Raw genomic sequence first — 18,953 nt, forward strand, 5'->3', positions numbered from 1 at the left:
CTGGGAGCTGCAGAGGGAGAGGCCAGTAACGCGACCGGGGTCGAGGAGGAGACGCTCGCCGCGGGACCCGAGACAGGGTGATATCCTCCTTCCCCCGAGCATCAGCAACCCCCTCCTGTTTCCCCCCCGCGCAGAGATAGTGTGACAAAGGGGGCCCCTTTCCCACCCCCTACCAGACACTGTCCGCGAGGCCCGCGGAGTTGAGGCGCCACCGCCGCTCTGCGTCTCATCATCAGACGGTAGGCCCGACACGGTCTCGGCCCCAGGCCCGCCTACCCCCTCATCCTGGAGGGTGGTTCTCTTTTCTTTTGCTTTGGGAATATGTGTTGTCGGCGCCGTCTGTGAAGTAAAATTGTATAAGTGTTGCCGTGTGCCCGGTAGTCGGTTAGATCTGCATTGTTGCATTTGCTTTTTGTGTAATATTGCATTGTCTTCTTCTTTTACATGTGCTTTTGGTGGAATTGTATATGTGTGCTTTCCGTTCATCGCGAAATAAATGTGCTTCATGTTGAACTGTTTTCCCGCTTCGCTTCGTCTTTTCTTTCATTGAATCTCCATCTTGCTTCACGTAAAGCGTTGGTCGTGGGCTAAAACGCCCGATAATTAATCGAACCGTCGAGGCCGACGAATAACACCGCTCGGTTATCCCGATAGTACGGAACGGGTCGCTTAAAGTGGCCCGTGTCCGAAGTCGACCTGCGGCGAGGTGCGATCGCCCGGTCTACCCTCCGTGTGGGTACTTAGGTAGGTCGAATTTGGCGAGCAACCCTATCCCACGCGGGGGCCGATTGGCACGATCGTGGTGAGACCGAAAGGTCCACCCGTGACTGGTTCCCGGCGTTAGTCCGAGAGGGTCACGACTGGATTGTCCGTCCGGTGGGCGACGTGCCGCGATTCGAGTTACGTGGCCGTTCGCACGCCGGCGGGCGCGAATCCGCAACACTGGTGTCAGGTCGTGCGATATAAACCCATCGCCCTCCTCGCGGCACTGGTATCGGAGAACGGGAAAACGGGCTCTCCTGTCTCCAATTAAATTCACGGGAATCGGTCCAGGGGTGAGAGGAGCGACCCCCGATTCCCTCCAAATTACGAGCGAGCTAAATTAACCCTTTAAGAGAAGCAAGATGTCGTCTCAAGGCGAGCGGGAGCCGGGGGTATTAGAAATGGATGTGGAATGTGTAGAATCCATGGCTCAGGACGAAATCCCCGTGCAGGAAATGTTGGTTGTACAGGAAAACGAACTCGCCCAACTGAACCCAGAGCCCGAAATAGGTGCGGCAGCGGCCGCGGTGTATGACACCTCCCCTCCCCCTCTCCACCAAAACCCTTCCCCAACCCCTGCCGAAACGGCTCACCCAAGCGCACCCGACATGGCCCAGCTATTCACCATGCTGGCAAAAATTTATGCGGAAATGACAGCGAAGATAATTGCGAATATGAAAAACGAAATGAAAGGAATGAACAAGCAAATGAAGGAAGAAACGAAAGAGCTGCGGGGTGAGACGCAGAACATGGGCCGATGCCTGCAGGCGGGCATGAAGGCCGTGACCAGGGAGATAAAAATGGCGACTCCACGTGTGGGAGCGAACGAGCTGGAAGGGGGTGCAACGGCTGACAGGCCCGCGGTGGAGGCGGGTGAAAAAATAATTCGGGGGGCGTGTTGGGCGAGGGTCGTGACGATGACCGAAAGGGAAAAATGAAATGGGGAGACCAAAACGTGTGAGACGAGACACGAGGTGACGACAAAGGAAATAAAAATAGTTGAGACAAGGGAGGTAAAGGGTGAAGAGGTGACTGAGTTGGCAGAGACACGGGAGATGGGAACGATAGAGGGAAGACTGCACGATGAAGACGGGGTAAGTGACGCAACACACACACGGAGGTAGTGGAGGACAATGGGGGTGAGCTGGTGGACTGGGTGGAGGCCCGGTGCGAGCAGCTGGATAGCCTCCTCCAGGAACGAGGGGAGGGAGTATGCCCCCTTGAGGCGAGTCACGACCAGGTGGGTTCGGTCGTGCTTTGCGAGGTTGAGGGGACGGGTGCTGTGAACGGGTGCACGGAGAGCTTGGGGGGTATAGAGGCCCCGGAGACCCTTGTGGGGACACGAATCCCCAGTGTGGTTGTCCCGGTGTGTGTGGTGCAAGGTGTGAGTGCGTCCCCGTGTGTGGAAGCGACCCCGTGTGTGAGTGGTGTGGTGGCGATGGTGCCAGAGTACGTGCTTCCCAGCACGCCGTGTGTGGATGAGGCACCGTGTGTGGAAGAGGCCGTGTGTGTGGATGAAACGGCCAGTGTGGATGAGGCATCGCGGTTGAGTGCCCCCGCGTGTGTGAGTGAGGGACGGTGTGTGGATGAAACACCGCGGTTGAGTGCCCCCGCGTGTGTGAGTGAGGAACCGCGGGTGAGTGCCCCCGCGTGTGTGGGTGAGGCACCGTGTGTGAGTGAGGCCGTGTGTGTGGATGAAACGGCCAGTGTGGATGAGGCACCGCGGGCGAGTGCCCCCGCGTGTGTGAGTGAGGCACGGTGTATGAGTGATGCACGAGTGAGTGGAAGGCCGCGAGTGCGTGGAGCCACGTGTGCGAAAGAGGTAGCATGCGTGAGTGAACGGCCGAGTGCAAGGGAGACCGTGTGTGTGAGAGAGCGGTATGTGAGGGAGATGTCGGTTGGCATGCGAGAGCACGCAGCCGCGTCTCCCGGTGTGAATGTAATGGTGTGGAGTGTGAGCGTCGTAACACGCGGGAGTGCGTGTGTGGAATGGCGACGACGGCGACATGTAAGTAAAGAAAGCCGAGTAGCGGCTGTAGTTGTTTCGGGGACCGTGCCGGGTTCACCCAGCAGTGAGCACGAGGTCCGTGCTGTGCAACGCACGAGACCCCCACGTGCTCGCTTGCGAGAGTGAAGTCCCGGTCCGGAAACGCCAGCGGTGGATTTGCCGATCCCGCGGATGGACAAAGTTTAGGCAGGATTTCGGATTTGGACCGGACGGGTTCTCCACGCGATCGTGTGTGTTAAGCTCCAACGGGCAAAGCACATGTGTTCGCGTGGGGAACCCCTCGAGACGTGGGGCTTGTGTTTTTTTTATGCGCACGGTGACGCCATGGCTGCACGTGGGGTTGGAATCCGGCAGGAGGGGTATCCCTGCCGGATAGTACCGTCCAAGGAGGGACGAGGTACACGTGCAGCTGCATGACGTCACGGCCAGGTGCAAAGTGCGCGAGTTGCCGCGCTGGTGCTGCGCATAAAAAAAAAAGCCTCACTTTCGGTGCACAGGATTCCTGGGCAAGGGGTGGAAGACCCCCTTGACCTAGGGCACAGGATGGAAACTAGTTAGGGGGAAGGGTTAGCTTAGTTAGACCGACTTCATGGGGCAGGGGTAAGTCCTCATGGAGTCCGTGGAATGGATAAGTTAGAGGGATTGTTAGTCAGATTTAGGTTGGGAAAATGGAAATAATTAATGGGATTATTTGGAGACATGGACAGACTTGTGGATGTGTAGAGTTGACGTAGTTTAGCTACGTAGTGTTAAAAGGAACGTGCTGTAGTTTAAGGGACGACGTGGGAGCACGAGTTAGTTAGGGGATGTAGTTAGAAGGATGGCAGAGTTCAGCAGTGAGTGTGTTGAAGAGTTGGTGAGTGAAGTGGAAGCATGTGCTTGGTGAGTGAGTGAGGCCAGCGGGTCTGTGTGAATGGAGCGAAAGGGGAATGCATGGTGCGATGAGTGATTGGGGGGAGGAGTGACTCCCGCCCAAGGGACCCCGGGGTCAGTGTAGAGTGAGTTCGGGGGTTAGTCAAATTTACAAAAATGGAGGTCGTTTTGCTGTTGGTGGGAATGTAGGCTCGAAACCCATTTGGAGGGGTGCAGGAGCCCTGTTGACGGGCTTGGGAGCGTGGCTGCGAAAGGTGAGTATCGCTGAGTGGGTACCCCGGGCACCAGGCTAGTCGGCCGTGGTAGGCCAAGGGCCCATGGGGGGCCGGGATAGCGTAGTGGGCACGGGTGCGCCTGCTTGGTGCGGGGGCCCGGGGCGCCATTAGCCGCGTGGGCAGTGTTGTGGGCACGGGTGACCCTCGGAAAAGGGCCTGGGAAGCCAGCCTGCCACGTGTGCGTTTCAGGGGAGGTGCCATGGGGGGCACTCACCGGTGTTAGGGAGCTGGTAGGCTCGGAGGCAGTGTAGTGCCCAGGGGTGCCATAGCGGGAGAATCGGCAGAGGGTCGTGCCTGCCAAAGGGAGCCACGTGTCCCAGCCATGAGACCGTGTGAGGGCACGGAGAGAAAATTGGGGGGTGAGGCCCGAAATTGTGAGGACACCAACACAGGCGACGGGAATCTGGGTTGATAGAACCAATAGTTTAAGCGAGAGGCGCTTGTTGAAAGCCCCGGGGTAGCTTAACAGTTAAATGGTTAGGGTAGATAGGAAGTGTACCCCTCCGCACCATCCATCCCCTCACTCTCGTTGTGGGCCGCTGGACCCACTTTGGGTTAGATCGCTGAACTCTGGGGAGGCCATCCTGAGGCTTCGTTGGGCCTCGACACAGGACGTTAGCTCTCCCTTATTCCCCTCCGGGAAGGGAACGTAGGGGTTGGGAGTAGGCTAGGTGACAGGATAGGTTAGCCGAACAAGGACAGTACAGGGGGTTAGGGGACGATTTATAGTGGGGAAGTAAAAAAGGAAATTTAAAAAAAAATAAAAATAAGTGGGGGCTAAATTGGTTTTTCACAAATTAAGGGAGTGGGGATAGACAATGACAGGCAAAGGCGATAGGTGGGAGGGAGACAGGTAGGTAGGTCCGAGCCCGCCTTCCGAGTGGCCAGCACCACCGCACTCCCTCCACCAACCTCCACTGAACGGCAAAGGCTGGCCAGCTTCATCTGCTGGCTGTGTTGCTGTAAGGCCTGTGCCGGCCCACTTTATCTGCCGGCTGGCTGTTTTTCTTCAAGGCCTGTGCCGGCCCACTTCATCGGCAGCTGTTGTGTTGCTGCAACGCCTGTGCCGGCCGGATCATCTGCAGCTGTGGTACTTCAAGGCCTGTGCCGGCCAGTTCATCTGCCGGCTGTGTTTGCCTGCAACGGCCTGGTTCTGCAGGCTGTGCTTGCCTGCTGCCTTTGCCATGCCATGCCATGCCCACTGTCCACGTTCACCAGCCCCGTTCAATTTTTGCTTTGCCCCCCCCCCCCTGTTCATTGCCATGTGCGCTAGGATCAAGGCAACAGTTTGCAAGCTGCAAGAACTGCCCTGTTGGCAGCTACAACACGGGCCTGCAGTGGCGGCCCGTGCACCGTGTTTGTGTTCATCCATCCATTCGTTGTGCTCATTGCGTGTGCCACTTGAGCTGGCACGGAGACTGCGTTTGTGCAGCCCATGCACCGTTGTGGTTCACTGCGTTCAGTTCAAAAAGGAAGGCCTTGGACTGCGTGTGAGCAGCCGGCCACGTTCCCTGTCACCTGCATTGTTTGAGTCAGAGACTGCATGCGAGCAGCCTGGCTCCCTGCTAACTGCTTTCTTTTTGCAGAGTTCATTGATCCTGGGCCATGGTTTAGTGTAAAATTTGTAAGTTAAGGTAAGATGTACTGTAAATATGAGTGCGCCCCCGGCATGTATGTCTTAGCGCCGGCAATTTTATTTAAGTCGTCCGTGTGAGTGAGTTTGTTAGGTAGTTACTCAGCCCTCAGGTTATTTATTTTGGGGACACGAATACCATGAATGTCGCACTCAGGGATCCGTAGGTAAAATGTACTAGGGGAAAACTACACATGATGGCACACGAAAATTTGACGACTCTGGACGAGTCTGTAAAAAGGGGAGGGGGTAGTGTTGTGGTTGACGAAATTCACAAACCACCATTCAGGTCCCTTAGGTGAGATATCTCTGTAAGTATATGTGTAGTTAGGCCCAAACCCGTTGTTTCGAGGGAATAAATGTCATTCAGTCGGGCTGCGACTCTTCAGGATAGCCGTTTTTCTTTTACTATCTATATTTTGGACCAGCCGCCATTACTACCACCACCAACCACAACGCAGCTTCACAACAACAACCACCAACCACAACGCCGCTTCACAACAACAACCACCAACCACAACGCCGCTTCACAACAACAACCACCAACCACAACGCCGCTTCACAACAACAGCCACGACCTTTACCGTCAACTCGCCACCATCGCATCACCGTCATTCCCACGCCACTTGTGGGCGCCGATGCTGGACTCGTGTAGGGCGCGCACCGAGCAGCGTATTCAAAAACATCACAGACTTTCCGCAGAAAAACGGATCAAAAACGACTCACGCCCACTTCTGTTCCGTCCAATTGGAGAGCGTGGGCGATTTGGCCCCGCCTCCAGGGCGTTGGAGTGAGGTCGCGATATGCAAATTCATGGATCAAAAAGCATTCACGCCCACTTTTCCTCGGTCCAATGGGGAGCCAGTTAGAGGTGAAGGGTCGGAGGAAAAGGGTCAAGGGTGAAAGAGCGAAGCCACGGGGCTTATATAAACGGCTGCGTTCGTCAGTAAAGAGAGTTGTGTGGAGTTCAAGAGAGTCGTCGGTGGAGCTGGAAAGAAGTGGGAGAAGTCAAGAGTGAAGAGTTGGGGCGAGCCAAGAGAGGAGACGGAGCGGGCGAGTAGACGGAGCTGTGGAGAGGTGACGGCGGCGAAGGCGGACGAGGGGGTGCTCGCGTCGGTGCCGGGAGCTGCAGAGGGAGAGGCCAGTAACGCGACCGAGGTCGAGGAGGAAACGCTCGCCGCGGGACCCGAGACAGGGTGATATCCTCCTTCCCCCGAGCATCAGCAACCCCCTCCTGTTTCCCCCCGCGCTGAGATAGTGCGACAAAGGGGGCCCCTTTCCCACCCCTTACCAGACACTGTCCGCGAGGCCCGCGGAGTTGAGGCGCCACCGCCGCTCTGCGTCTCATCATCAGACGGTAGGCCCGACACGGTCTCGGCCCCAGGCCCGCCTACCCCCCTCATCCTGGAGGGTGGTTCTCTTTTCTTTTGCTTTGGGAATATGTGTTGTCGGCGCCGTCTGTGAAGTAAAATTGTATAAGTGTTGCCGTGTGCCCGGTAGTCGGTTAGATCTGCATTGTTGCATTTGCTTTTTGTGTAATATTGCATTGTCTTCTTCTTTTATTGTGCTTTTGGTGGAATTGTATATGTGTGCTTTCCGTTCATCGCGAAATAAATGTGCTTCATGTTGAACTGTTTTCCCGCTTCGCTTCGTCTTTTCTTTCATTGAATCTCCATCTTGCTTCACGTAAAGGGTTGGTCGTAGGCTAAAACGCCCGATAATTAATCGAACCGTCGAGGCCGACGAATAACACCGCTCGGTTATCCCGATAGTACGGAACGGGTCGCTTAAAGTGGCCCGTGTCCGAAGTCGACCTGCGGCGAGGTGCGATCGCCCGGTCTACCCTCCGTGTGGGTACTTAGGTAGGTCGAATTTGGCGAGCAACCCTATCCCACGCGGGGGCCGATTGGCACGATCGTGGTGAGACCGAAAGGTCCACCCGTGACTGGTTCCCGGCGTTAGTCCGAGAGGGTCACGACTGGATTGTCCGTCCGGTGGGCGACGTGCCGCGATTCGAGTTACGTGGCCGTCCACACGCCGGCGGGCGCGAATCCGCAACAATATATATGTTACACATGCAAAATGCCTGGTGTTTGCTTAATGGGTAGGTGGTGGGCTTTGGAGCCTCGGGTCCTGAGTTCAAATCCCGCTCAGCTGTTGAATCAATACCAGGTGGGGTTAACTCGGCCTGTCATCCTTCTGAGTTTGGCAAAATCAGTGCCAGTATGCTGGTATCCTGTATAGCCAAGTAGACTGCTTAAGCAGCACTAACGCTCTGTGCAGAGAATGGTCCCAAATTTCCTCCATATATATATATATATATATATATATATATATATATATATATATATATACATATATATATATATATATATATATATATATATACATACATATATATATATATATATATATATATATATATATATATATATATATATATATATATATATATATATATATATATATATATATATATATATATATATATATATATATATATATATATATATATATATATATATATATATATATATATATATATATATATATATATATATATATATAATATGTTACTAAACTGCTCATTGCAATGTTACATGAAAAAAAACGGAATATTTTTAATGCAATATTATTTGTATTTGAACAAAAAATTCAAAGCATGTCTCTGTATACAACGTTTTTGGTTTTGTTCATGGCAAGTTGGAAGGACTCGTCAGTGGGTTTTGTTGCAATGCTCGGAATTAGCACAGTTTTGTGTAATCCTGCAATTGTAGCCTGTGTGTGTGTCTGTGTGTGTGTGTCTGTGTGTGTGTGTCTGTGTGTGTGTGTCTGTGTGTGTCTGTGTGTGTCTGTGTGTGTATGTGTATGTGTATGTGTGTGTATGTGTGTGTGTGTGTGTGTGTGTGTGTGTGTGTGTGTGTGTGTGGGGGGGGTGTTCCATTACCAATAAGCTTGCCATCGCTTGCCAGCCCAGTCGTTCCTTATCAACCGTTTGGATGGAGTGCTTGTTGGAGTGCTTCGGTCACTCGGCAAGTGATAGCTAACTTGCTTCTTGGTCACTGAAAACAGCCCTGGACATCTCGACGTATACAATACATACAAAACGCCGACAAAAGGACAGGGTTTAAAAAAAAAAATAAAGACTTCAGAAATTAATCTTGATTATTTTCCTTGTAATGAAAATGTACCTTGTTCAGTTTTCAATGCGGTGTTTTCGTTTTTAAAATGAACATAAACTCAGAGGTGATGTTGAGTAAATGAAAGTGGATGGGTCCATTTCATACAACTTTAAAGTATACGTGTACATTTGAAAGTGAACATGTAAATAACTTCTTTAAATTGTACTTGTACAGAAGTAAAAAAAACAAAATCTCTCGGGAATTTCTCTGACAGCCTTTCGACTTATTAAGTAAACTAGTGCGGGCCCGAAGGTGCAAAAAAAAAAAACACAAAAAAAACCCTTCAAACCTCGAGCTAGAAACGACAACCACACGGGCCGTTCCTTCGCTCTCGCGACAACCACACTTCCACACACAGAGTTAATTAAAATCCAAATTAAAATCAACTTTACCTTCCTGTCTTTGCTTGCCACGACATTCGCTGTCATGGAACCGGCACGGCCCGTGACGTCATCGTCGCCGGCGGCGCACCGGCCTAGGCAGCAATGTGTCTTGTCATTGGTTGGGAAATAAATGGCCGCAGCAACGTGTCTTGTCATTGGTTGGGAAATAAATGGCCGCAGCAACGTGTCATGTCATTGGTTGGGAAATAAATGGCCATAACTTGGGAAGCACTTGTCCGATTAATATAAAACCTTGAAAAGGCACATCCTCAGGTCCCGAGCAATAGACCTGCCAAGTTTCAATTAGATCGGTCCAGTGGTTGTCGAGAAACAGCGGTCACAGACACACACACACACACACACACACACACACACACACACACACACACACACACACACACACACACACACACACACACACACACACACACACACACACACACACACACACACACACACATTGCTGGAATTATAGATAGATACACCGGCATTTCATGACCAAGCCAATTTTCGTCACCTCCAATATTTCTTTACTTCACATAATATGGGAATCACATGTCCATCAGCTTGGTTTATAAGCCTTGAAAAGTCGAGCAAAAACCAAAAGTTTAAAAATAAATACATAAAAGACCACTATTTTATTTCCTCTGCATGATGAGAACTACCTCGATTGGGAGGTGTATATTAGACCGCTGCCACAATTGCTGTGAAGAAAACATGATTTATGTCGTTTCCTCTGCATGAGTTGTAATGAAAATGTACCTTTGTTTAATCAAAATAAAAAGTCCCTTCATTTCATGATAGAAGACACATTGTTCAGTCTTCAAATGTACACCAGAGGCATTTGACTCCTCAGAGCTGTGTGGAGCAAAAAAGATGGCAATTTATTGGCCGGTGGAGGGAAAGGAGTGGTATGGCTAATGGGCAGTGCTCATGACGTTGGGGTCGAGGATTGGAGGCGTGGTCACGCTTGTGACCAACTGACAGAAACTGAGCTTAATATAATATGTGCATGTATATACATATATGCACACCCAGAGTGTGTTTCAAAAAGATGGATACAAGTTTGACTTCCTGCCATTTCTTTGTTTTTTCACCAAAACCATTTTTCTTTTCAGGGTTTGGTGGTGTTTTCGTGGTATTTGATTCCTGGGGATTTCTTTCTCTATTGCTCAACTATGCCATTGACAGTGAAGCAAGAGACAAAAGTAGTCGCTCTGTGATATGACGAAATCATATGTAGACACCCGCTGGAGGTTCTGCCGGGAATACGACCTCAGAGCACGTGAGGGACCCACAAATTGTGCCATTCAATGTATTGTGAAACATTTTCAGCACAAGGGTACAGTGCACAACGAGACCAAGGGCATCAGTGGCAGGTCAGCATCAGTAACCAAGAGCCAAGCCAACATCGCCACCGTGCGGGACTCTGCAGTGGACAGTCCCAAGAAGTCCCACCACTGGTGCACCTGGGAGCTTGGCATAAAACCAACATCAGTCTGGCGTATCCTCACTAAGGAACTGAAGCTTTTCCCATACATTATCTCTATTAGGCATAAACTGAATCAAGATGACATGAGAAGGAGACTTGATATGAGCAATTGCCTCAGTGAAAGGATGGAGTGGTACCCAAGCTGGATCAACCTGATCTGTTTCTGTGATGAAGCCCATTTCCACTTAAACGGTGCCATCAGCAACCACAACAACATTTTCTGGGGGCAGAACCACCTGAGGAGATCACTGAGAGGTACCTGAAAGGACCGAATGTCACATGCTTCTGCACCTTCAATGTCAGATGAGGATTGCTCGGGCCTTACTGGTTTGAGAATGACAACAGCAGCATGGTGACGATCAACGATGATCACTACTGGACCGTGCTCCAGAACTTCCATCATGATCTAGCACAAAAGGTCACCCCAAACCAGCTCAGCATGATGACAATCAATGGTGAGTGTGACAGGGCCGTGCTCCAGAAGTTCCATAATGATCTATCCCAAAGGGTCACTCCAAACCAGCTCAGCATGACCTGGTTTATGCATGGTGGTTCAACCCCGCATATAGCTAGTGACACCATCATTTTCCTGTGGCAGCTTTTCAAAAACTGCGTTGTTACCCTGGGTACCCCTCATGACTGGGAACCCCATAGCCCAGACTTGAACCCTGTGGACTATTGGTTCTGGGGGGGCTGCCAATGGCTCTGTCTATGCCAACCACCCTGCCACACTGGATGATATGAAGCAGGAGGTGTCAGACAACTTCCAGGCAGTGCCACATGAGCCCAACAGGAAAGGGACAGAACTTTGGAGTCAGGATCCATGCTTGTCTGAACCGTGGAGGGGCACACATCGAGTAAGTCAATTGCAAGGATTTTGCGTTTATGCCAATTTCAGACCTTGTGCTGTCACTAACTCCAGTTGTGACTGCCATAGCAATCAGTGAGTGATAGAAAACATCATGTCATAAGCTTTAAAGAAATGTTTGGTTCACATTCCTGAGGTTTCTGTTTCTTTGTAAATGAACATTTATAGTTGCATCACTCTTTTTGAAACACCCTGTATGCCTACCTACCTGGGTTCCTCTACCGCTGCAGACAATCACAAATCTATATTTGTGAGTAGCTTTGTTGCTACCTTTTAAAAACCATCACTTCTATCTAAAACGAGCTCATGTAGTCATGCTAATTGCCAATGAAAATGATCATCCTTCATACAAAAAGATGCCAATTATCTGTAAGTATACACATAACATGTTTGTTGATTAAAAACATCCAAAGACTTCAGTTTTTTTCTCTCTCCTATGCTTTAGTAAGTGATTCACTGACCACATATGTCTCTCCCAGAGGGAGCACTTGTTATTTAAAGATCATACAAAGTCCAACTCAGAAACTGTTGAATGAAAATGTCAAAAAGAAATAAAGAAAAATAAAAAAAGGAGGTCAAAAGGAAGGGTTGGAAAACAACAGATGAACGGCATGAGTGATGAACACTCTTCTTCCACATAAGCAGCATTATTCTGATCACGTGGGTGATGATATGTTCTCTCCTCCCACTCCTGTCCACCTCCCCATTTCTCTTTCAATGAGACATGGCGCATCCTCTCTCTTTAATCTCCCAACTTTACTTTCTATTGTAAGGTTGCACCAAAATAAAAACGTCGCACCTTAGAATCGTCTCAGTCCGAATATATATATATATATATATATATATATATATATATATATATATATATATATATATATATATATATATATATATATATATATATATATATATATATATATATATATATATATATATATATATATATATATATACCTACCTGCATTTCTCTACCGCTGCAGATATTCACAAGTAGCTTAAGTAAATGAGAATCCCCCCCCCCTCTTTTATCTGCCAGACCGGTTTCATCACTTGTTGACTAGTCATCAGAGATAGGGCAGACAGAGATTTATGGCACAGCCTTTAAGCCTTGTTTTTTTTACTGAAAAAAAAAGTTAAAAAAAAATCAAAATCAATTAACAAATCAAGAAACAAAGAAACCAGAAATAAAAATAGTAATCAAAACAAAACAATAAACCAGAGACAAGAAATCAAGAAACAAGAACCAGGAAACCAATTACAAATCAAAGAGGGTGAAATAGCAATTATAAAATCAATACCAATAACAAGAATATAATGCAACAACAATGATGGCAATAATGGAAATACCATAATAACCAAAGAAAGGTAGAATGGCACTTGGTGCGGCACATACCTCTGCCAGGCTGAACACTTTACCTTTTGAATCCCACTGATAGGTTGGATCTGCTGACCTGAACCAAAGTCTAATTGGCTTGTTCTTTTGTCATCTAATCAACTCATCCACCAAGTTCTGTTATAATCCATACATAATTTTTTGAGATATTGTGGTATCCTTTAGTTTTTAGCTCGATCTCTCAATGGTGAAGAATCACATAAAAAAAAATCTCGGATCCAGATCCGGATCTTCAACAAAATCGAGGCGATTCTCCCTTTTCTTACTCCCAACCTGCCCACCAACTTTCATTCAAATCCGTAAACGATGCTTTGAGATATTCTGTTCACAGGCAGACAGACAGACAAACAAAGAAGAAAGTTATTGTGCGTGGCACGCACAATACTTGCGAAATCCATAAAACAAATCTGATCTTAAAAAATAATTAGTGGTTGAATTCAATGACCTGATATGCAAATCCACCTCAAATTTCAAATTAATCGGATGAAAATTGAGGATTTTAGAAATCTTACGGAAGTTGTTGACCTTTGACCTATATTGGCCTTTTGGCATATGTTGACCTCAAAAATAATTGGTAGTTGAATTTAATGACCAAATACATAATTCCTCTTTAAATTTCATATCAATCGGATGAAAATTGACGATTTTAGAAATCTGGCCGATGTTGACCTCAAAAGAATAATAATTGGTGGTTGAATTCACTGACCTGATGTGCAAATCCTCTTCAAATTTCAAGTCAATTGAATGAAAATTGATGATTTTAGAAATTTGACAAGGTTGTTTACCTTTGGCCAATGTTGACATTTTGACCTTTTGATCTCAAAATCAATAGTATACTTGCTTATGACCAACTCTACCATTTGATGAAGTTTAGCGAAGATCGGTTTAAAATTGTGATCTGTTGGCAATTGACAGACAGACAAACAGACCGAATAGCTCACACAAACGACCAATATACTTGCGAATCTTCGATTTCACAAGCAACAAACAGCCAAACAGGACTGAAAACATAACCTCCGTCCACCTTCGGTGGTGGAGGTAAATATGTCATGCAAGGTGATCAAGTTTTTATAAAACAAGAAAAAACAACAACCCACCCACTACCCTAGTGTTTCCCAAACTATGGGTCGTGACCCAAACGTGGGTCGCGAAGGGTCCAAAAATGGGTCGCGAGGACCCCGGCAATTTTTTTTTTTTTAATAAATCAAGCGGGTAAAAGGCAATCGCGCAAACACCACATCGTAGGACAGTGCCGTTTGGTACCGTTCCACTCGATAATTCAGCCCGAGGTGCAGCGACACTTCCGTTTCTACCTACTCTTGCCGTTCAGTACTGTTCAGTACTTTGTACCCACCCAAAACGGATAACTGGAGGCCAATCATTTCGACAGCTCGCCTTTCCAATTACTCGCTCTCTCTGAAACCGAAGTAATTTCGTGAGGTGACGAACTCAGTCCGGTCACTTCACATTGGCTGACCGACAAGTCGAGACGCTATTTTGTGTGATCTGTCTTGCTGAGCAACATCTGTCACCGGATCTTTCGGCAGTGATGCAGGAGGTTGTCGCCGTTGTCAACTTCGTCAAAGCCAGTGCCGTGAACTCTCGCCTGTTCGAGAAGATGTATGTTGACTTCGGGTCTGAATTCCAACATCTCCTCTTCTACTCCAGTGTGAGATTGCTCTCCTGCGGCAAGGTCCTGCATCGTGTAGTGGAGCTACGAACAGAGCTGCAGATATTCTTCAACGAGAAGAACCATCGCCATGCCATCCGGTTCCACGAGAAGCCCTGGATGCCCAAAGTCTGCTACCTCGACGACGTCTTCGCCTCGGTGAACGAACTGAACACATCTATGCAAGGCAGGGATCAAAACATCATCACGCTCTCCGAGAAACTGTCGGCCTTCAAGGAAAAGCTGCTGCTCTGGAAGGGGAAACTGGAGCGTGGAAGAACAGCGGCGTTTCCGTCATTGAACGAGTACTTGGAGGAGTGGGAGGACGACGAGATTGGAGCGCTCAATGCGATCAAGCCCATCCTGGTGAACCATTTGGAGAACCTGATCACCGAGTTCGATCGCTACATCCCGGACAGAGATCTGGCATCCCAGCACTGGATCAGGAATCCGTTCCAGGCTAAGGTTGACGACCTGTCTGAGGATGTCCATGGACTGCAGGAAGAGTTCATCGAGCTGCATCACGACGAGTTCCATCGACAACTCTACGCCAAAGCGTCACTTGGAGAGTTCTGGACTGCGGTCAAGAAAGAAAAGCCCATAATCGGCGCCGAAGTCATGAATGTTCTGCTCCCGGTTGTGACCACGTATCTGTGTGAGCAAGGCTTTTCGGCGCTGACGCTCATCAAAACCAAGGCGCGCAATCACCTCGACCCCGGCTACGACATGCGCATTGCGCTCAGCAAGATCGAGCCCCGCATCGAAGACATCATGCAGACGAAGCTGCAATTACACCTCTCGCACTAGTATAGTATGTATTAGCGCTGGTTGTCTGATTTTATTATGATATTATGTTTCGTGAAAAAAGACGCTGATTGAAGCTTGGGTCGCGAGATTTTCACCACACCCGGATTTGGGTCGCGCTCAAAAAAGTTTGGGAAACACTGCACGACCCCATGACACCAGACACCCTCCCCCCCAGGCAACCCCATCTGCAGCCAACCATGCCTGCTTCCAACCCCTCAACTAAGCAGGCACTAACACAGACCTGGATGGGCCGCTGGACACACAGAGGGCTTTTGTGTCCTCACCATGTGGAGCCTCACCCAGCAGAACCTTTCCTTTATCCCAGGTCCTCCTCTGACGCTCTACCACAGTCCATTTGCCACCAGTTTCAATGTCCTCATCGCCAGAGGAGGAGCCTTCACTTTCGGCATCCAGCAGCAGAGTCCCTTGCCTTCCCCACAGAAGCAACCACTTCTTACATCGAGTCCTCCCTTTCCACCTCAGTGGGCCCGATGTCCAGCTCAACCATATCCAGGTCTTATTCTGCAGGAGGTAAAGTATCTGCATCATCCTCGTTTCCTCCTCTATGCCTCGTCCTTCTCCTCTTCCTTCTACATCTCCTCCCTCATCTCTTCCTGCTGGCGGGGGAGGAAGAAATCACAACATTATCCATTCCCCTTGGCCCTTTTTTTTTTATCCCTGGGAACGACACCCCCACTCCTGCCCACAAAGCATGTATCTTGTTTGAACAGCTGTGTGGGCAGGAATGGTATGTGTGCCCAACTCCCCACAGAGATAGCACTGCACTCCTTTGTGCAGCGCTCCCTAAAAAAATGTCCCAACTCGTCACACTGTAACCAAGACATGCACTTTGCACCCAGTAACGAAGTGGCCGAGTTGGCCGCACCTGCGACATAGTTTTGGCTGTCCTGCATCATAGACTTGACCCTGGTCCATCCCAACCATAATCCTGTTTGGGCTGTCCTCTCTCGTCCACAACTTGATTCGGTATTCGAATTTTCTTGTCCTAACAAGATCACGGATGAATGGAGGAATGGATGATATGGTGCTGATGGGAGTGAGTGGAATTGGTGTGTGTGTGGACCAATTTTACAGGAGTGCAAATAGTGTGAAGTGGGTGTGTGTGATGTGAGTGAAGAGGAAGCACACACCTCTCCTTGGACCAATTGTCATTTCCTCAACCACCGAAGGTGGATGGCAGTTATGTTTTCACCCCTGTGTGTCTGTCCGTTTGTGAACAAAATATCTCAAAAAGTTATGGATGGATTCAAACGAAGCTTGGTGGATGCATGGGTTCAGTGACAAGAACAAGCAGATTAAATTTTAGTTCAGGTCCAAATCCAGATCCGGCCTGTCAGTGGAATACAAAACGTAAACTAATCAGCCTGGTGGAGGTATGCGTGTTACTGAGTGCCCTTCTAGTCTTGGAGATGTAGATAAGGGGGATTCAGCTGTTTTTGGAACATAGAATTGTGATGGTGCTGATGCCGATGGCAAAATTTTTTAAAACAAATTGGGTGCAAATATGTGGTTAAAAGTTGTGAATGTGGACCGAGTGTGATCCAGAATTTGTCGAGGATGCACCCCGGGCTTGAAGCGGCTTGAGCGGCAGATGTCATATTATGCCATAAGGGCAATGGTGTTTCTAAATTTGTATCACTGTGCTTGCTGCATTTGAGTCCTGCTGACCACCAGGAGGAAGAAGACCTCGAGCTGCGTGGCAGTGGCTCCTGGTGTTGCCACCCTGTGGGGCTTAATCATTAAATCCGAGTGCAGTCCGGTGTGACTGAAAACTGTGTGTATGTGGCGCCTAGCATTCTGGCTTATTCGCTATCTTAAAAGTTTTTTTTAAATGTCCAGTCTTTCTTTTTTGGGGGGAATCTCTGTTTGTGTCGTCCTGTTCCAATCAATTATTCTTATTTCTTAAGATCACTTGTCTGTCATGTTCTTCATCCTGCTATGCTGGTGAGATGGTTTCAGTTTATTGGACTTTCCCCTGGGGGTTAAATTAATTTAATTGTAATCCTAATAATAAACCAATGTCACCCGCAGGGTGACCTGCATCTTGCCAAAAGGTGACCACGTGTGACTTCTTTAAGGTCACACTGAGGTGAACAGAGCTGCTATCCACCAGGAGCGACTCCTTGAGGAATATCTGCCTACGAGAGATTCCGATGAGAATCGTTCTACAGAGTAACCATGAAAAATATTCGTTTGCCTCATAACTTCACCAAATGACGTCATAATGTCTCAAGCTTGACATATCAAGAAAGCACTCATCGAGTTGTTCAATTTGAGGTACTACACGATATGGTTCCTAAAACTTGAAAATCTGACCTTGGGGTCAAATATGTTTGACCTCAGGTGCTAACCATGAAGGTCAAGGCCAATCGCCACCAAAAACTAATCAGCTGAGCGCCAGACCATGAACTATATTCCCATGAAGTTTGAAGATGATTAGAATGAAATTACTCAAAAAATAAGGGTTTCGTCGACCTCCATGATTTACCGCAAAGTGACCTTGACCTTTGAGCTTGACCTTCATGTGTGCTGAAGGGTATTGAAATAATACTACGATATGTGTACCCACAAGAGTTTCCGATGAGAATTGTGCTCTACAGAGTGATGTAAAGGTGAAAAATCCAATGATTGCAGACAAACAAACAAAAAAAAAAACTTACCAAGTAACAGATCTTGCAAAAACTTCGTTTTGGCAAGATAATGAGCGTGTTTAGACACACTCGCTAAAACGTGGAACACCCATCACCACTCCGGGACACGGTGTCCCATATTAACTTCAGCGCCTTAAGGTGGCAATTCGCAAAGCAACTGCTTTGCGGTTTCACACGCGACTGCTTAACAATCGTGGTATGGGGCCAAAAATGCAATAATATCAAATGACATTTGGATATCTATTTGCTTTGCAGAGCAATAAGTTGGAAATTATGCATCAAATATCCACTGGTTAATATTTTTGAACCATGTTTGGGTACCAGGTAATCCATCCATCCATCCATTGGGACCATACTCTGTGCAGAGCGCTGGTGCTGCCTCAGCAGGCTCCTTGGCTATTGGGCACAATTCTGGACGGGTCGCCACTCCGACGCAGGATACCAGCAAGCTGGCACTCATTTTGCCAACCTCGGAAGGATGACAGGCAGAGTCAACCCCACCTGGTATTAATTCAACAGCCGATTGTGATTTCAACTCAGGATCCAGGGATCTCAAGCCCACCAACCTAACCATTAAGCCAACACCAGGTAATGGTACTTGCCTAAATGCCATGGAAGGAATATGCATACAGAGAGCAGTACGCAATGCTTTGGTCTTTATAGAGCAGGTGGTTTCAACGTAATACAAATATGATGAAACACGTTTCAGCCAATCGTGGTGAATACATGGCTCCCCCCACATAAATTACACAAAAGTTCACTGTCATTGCACTCACTTCTTGTTTATTGGTGAGTTTTTATTAATATGAAGATTCGAAGTGAAACATTAATTCCTGATCAGCTCTAATAATTCTCAGATTTTGAAATTATCGGTTTCCCAATAAAGAGAAAAATAAATTGGACCGATTTAATGATAGTCCGTTTGGTGTTTATTGC

At 48.1% G+C, this 18,953-nt stretch overlaps 1 long non-coding RNA gene across 1 annotated transcript in view; it reads left to right on the plus strand.

Annotated features, from left to right (window-relative positions):
* The window catches only part of LOC147016599 (uncharacterized), a 21,367-nt gene extending 2,458 nt beyond the window's left edge, over positions 1-18,909 (plus strand). The window contains exons 2-3 of the long non-coding RNA XR_015049680.1: positions 17,398-17,643; positions 18,342-18,909. This is a non-coding gene — a long non-coding RNA (uncharacterized LOC147016599). The remainder of the gene's footprint in view (positions 1-17,397; positions 17,644-18,341) is intronic.
* Positions 18,910-18,953: the final 44 nt, after the last annotated feature.

This window comes from Eptatretus burgeri, chromosome 11, assembly GCF_056783735.1.
Source record: "Eptatretus burgeri isolate ZD-2024b chromosome 11, Ebu_testis_v1, whole genome shotgun sequence".
NCBI classification, from domain to species: domain Eukaryota; kingdom Metazoa; phylum Chordata; class Myxini; order Myxiniformes; family Myxinidae; genus Eptatretus; species Eptatretus burgeri.